At 62.0% G+C, this 3,328-nt stretch overlaps 1 long non-coding RNA gene across 3 annotated transcripts in view; it reads left to right on the top strand.

Moving 5' to 3' along the window:
• Positions 1-2,723: 2,723 nt before the first annotated feature.
• The window catches only part of LOC114487367 (uncharacterized), a 17,988-nt gene continuing 17,383 nt past the window's right edge, over positions 2,724-3,328 (top strand). For 2 of the 3 annotated variants that reach the window (XR_003682408.2, XR_008618834.1), the window contains exon 1: positions 2,735-2,971. This is a non-coding gene — a long non-coding RNA (uncharacterized lncRNA). Of the gene's footprint in view, positions 2,972-3,328 lie in introns of all 3 variants that reach the window. The other variant, XR_003682409.2, reaches the window with a different exon arrangement.

Genomic DNA, 3,328 nt, shown 5'->3' with positions numbered 1-3,328 from the left:
CTTTCCTGAGCTTCAGTTTCTGCAGTCTGAAAACAGGAGCCGTAATAAAACCAACTTCGCGGACTTGTGTGAAACGGAGAGGGTGCTGAGCTCGCTCAGGGTCTGTGAGCCAGGGATGCCGTTAGGACGTCCTGTCCCGGCACCAAGCGCCTGCCCCCCACCTTCTGTTAAGAAACAACAGCTCTTCCTCTCCCCTCCTCTCCTCTTCGCTCCCTTTCCTAACAATTTGGTCCAAAGCTTCGGTGAGGCAGAGCAAGGTAGGCATTGGTACCTGGCTGGGGGACACAGCGGCCTAGAGTGGGTGTGGGGTGAAGAGGGCGCCTGGCCAGCCTGAGAGGGTGGGGAGGCAGTCCGTGGAGCAGGGGTGGGGAGCGGTGCCCCAGCGGAGGCCCAGAGCGGGCATCATCCGTCTCAGAGACACCTCGGAGAATTCTCCGGCCTGGCGTCTTCCTCAAGTGGTCTGATGTCGTCTGCTCAGGGGCTCCTCCATCCCGGGGGCACTCGTTTCACCTTGCCAGTGTAGACAAAGACCTGCCGGTGTAGACAGAGCCAGCGCGCTGGAGAGGGCGTCTGTAGGGAGCGTCTCTCTAAGGGTGCTGTCAGATTCTGGACAGAGAGCTGTGGGTGAGCCTGGGAGAGGGGCCTGTAGGGGGCAGGACAGAACTGTGACCAAATCCATGAAGGCCTCATGGGGGGGACAGGAGAGGTGTGTGACCCCAAGAGACAGAAGGGGTTGGAGGGTTGAGAAGACCGGGAGAGACATCTGGGTCCAGCGTAGTCAGAGAAGCCCACTGAAGGCAGCCCTGAAACTGGGGGTGCTCGAGCACCCCCGCAATGAGAGTGCTGGGAGGGCAGGGTCTCAAGTGGCACCTAATGCCTTACGCAGATGAGGCGCGGCCGTGACAGATGTGCGTGTGTGTGCCTGTGGAGGGTGGGGGCCTGGTGGGTTTGCAGTGGCCTGGCCTCTGACTCTGGGAAGAGGTGCCGTGGGCCAGGCCGCCTGGGGCCGCTCAGGAATCCCTGACGGAACTATGCAAAGTCAGCCTGTTTCCGGGGACACTTTCAGCCATTCTGTTCCTGCCCCAGGGAAGTTTGCCAGCAGGTGGGGTGCCAGTCTGGAGGCAGAGGGCGGAGGAGGCTAACTTTCTTGGGCTCTAGCCTCACCCTGGGCACGGTGCTGAGTACGGGGATTCTGGCTTCTCCGTTCATCTCAGCAGGCGTCCTGGTTGCAAGCAACAGAAAATACTCTTAGTCAGAAAGCCGGGAAACCAGCATGGCAAACAGGAAAGAACCACAGCTAAGGCCACACCCGCAGCGTCCCAGGACACGTCCTCCACCCACCCCGTCACTGGTGGCTGCAGGGCCCTGCACCGGCCCCCAGTTCCCCTCTGGGCCTCGCTCAGGGTGAAGGCTAAACCAAGGTCACTGCCAGGCCCTGGCCACTGTGCAAGAGCAGGGAGGTGAGCCTGGGCCTCCGCAGAGGAAGACAAGCCGTCCCCCTCCGTGACTTCCTACCCAGGGTTTCCCGGAGGCAGGGTTTCTGGAAGGATGGGATGCAGGGTGGCCCTACATGCCCACATTCCCCATGACCCTGTCCCAGGACTTTCAGAAAGGTGGGGAGTTAACCAGAGTCTAGAGAGGTGGAAGCTGTGTGGGGAGGCCTGGAGGCTGTGATCTGGGAAGCCTTCATAGAGGAGGTGACGGTGATGCTGGACCGTGCCGGCTGGGCAGGAGCTCCCTGGGAGGAGAACATGGAGAACGTGGGCGGAGAGCCGGGCGTGCTTCGGAGCGGCCGAGCTTTGCTGTGAGGGCCTCAAGCGGGGGCTCAGGCTGCAGACCTGGAGGGACAGTGTGATGGAGCCGCCTGCCTCCCCCTTAAAGGGTGTCCTTCCACAGGAAGGGGTGGGCGCATGTCCACCCCTCGGCCCTGGCCCCCTCCTGCTGATGTGGGCACCTTCCCAGTGGCTTCCCGGGACACCCCGAGGGCACAGACCCAGGCCTGGGACTTGAATTTCTCACTCTGCTGCCGTGTGTGTTTGGAACTGGCCCAGAGGGAGGCGGAGCCACTGAGGGGCTTTGAGCAGGGGAGCTGCAAACCCGCTCTGGGCTCCAGAGACAGGATTCTGGGTCCAGCTGGACCAGACACAGGACATAGTAAGGCCAGAGGCAGGGCTGTGAAGGCTGTGATGAAATCCAGACACAGACAGGATGGTGGGGGACAGCCGTGAGAGGGGCTCCATGACTGGTGGCCGGTGGAACACAGCTTTACCTGAACAAACCTTCCCGTCGGAGGGAAGGCAGCAGGACAGTCCCTCCGGCCTGTCCAGGCAGCAGCCCTCCCATGTGACATCCCCTCCCCCAGAGCAGGGCCCTGGGCAGCAGGCTCAGGGCCAGGTGGCCTTCTGGGAAGGTGGCTCTGATTTGCTGGAAGAACCAAAGCAGCAAACGCACAGCCTTTCTCTGCCCTCCCCACTGGGCCCCGGCCTCCGCTCAGGGAGAAAGGGCTGTGTATGCAGCGGCCACACAGAGAGGGCTCGCTAGCTTCCCCAGCGCTTGCTGGGACCCAGGGGAGGGATGGCAAAGGGATCTGAGGGCCCAGGGGCCCAGGATCCTGGCCGTTCCCCACGGAGCTGCACCTCACACAGGGCGGGAAGCACGGCCCAGGGCCAGGGCATCCACGAGCAGCAGGGCAGGGCCTGAAGACTGCACGAAGCACGTGCGTGTGCGCACGTGTGCGTGTTTGCACTCACGTTGGGGGGGGTGTGCATGTGTTGGGCTGCCTCATGCCTTTGCTCAACAGATGCTGAACAGGCCCAGCACGTAAGAATGTAGCAGGGAACAAGGAGGTGGAACCTGCCTCAGGCCTCTCAGGCTGTGGGGGAGGCAAACCAGATGTTACCGGGGATGCACAGGCAGACACAGGAGCCCACTGATGGGCCCCGGCCCGGGGAATCGCAACAGAAGCTGAAGGGTGAGTAAGAGTATGTGTGTGGTGGGGGGAGGGTCAGCGTTCTGGGCAGAGGGGACGAGCATGGGACATTCTGGATCGTTCGTGGAGCATAGAGCGGGGAGCGTATGCACGTGCATTGGTGAGGAGTAAAACAGAAACCCAAATTCTAAATGTAAAGAGTACTACTCGGACTTCCCTGGTGGCGCAGTGGTTAAGAATCCGCCTGCCAAGGCAGGGGACACGGGTTCGAGCCCTGGTCCGGGAAGATCCCACATGCCGCGGAGCAGTTGAGCCCGTGCGCCACAACTGCTGAGCCTGCGCTCTAGAGCCCACGAGCCACAACTACTGAGCCCGTGCGCCACGACTACTGAAGCCTGC

Source organism: Physeter macrocephalus, chromosome 12 (genome assembly GCF_002837175.3).
Source record: "Physeter macrocephalus isolate SW-GA chromosome 12, ASM283717v5, whole genome shotgun sequence".
NCBI classification, from domain to species: Eukaryota; Metazoa; Chordata; class Mammalia; order Artiodactyla; family Physeteridae; genus Physeter; species Physeter macrocephalus.
Note: the sequence above shows the minus strand (reverse complement) of the source record. Positions and strands in the feature narration are given on the sequence as shown.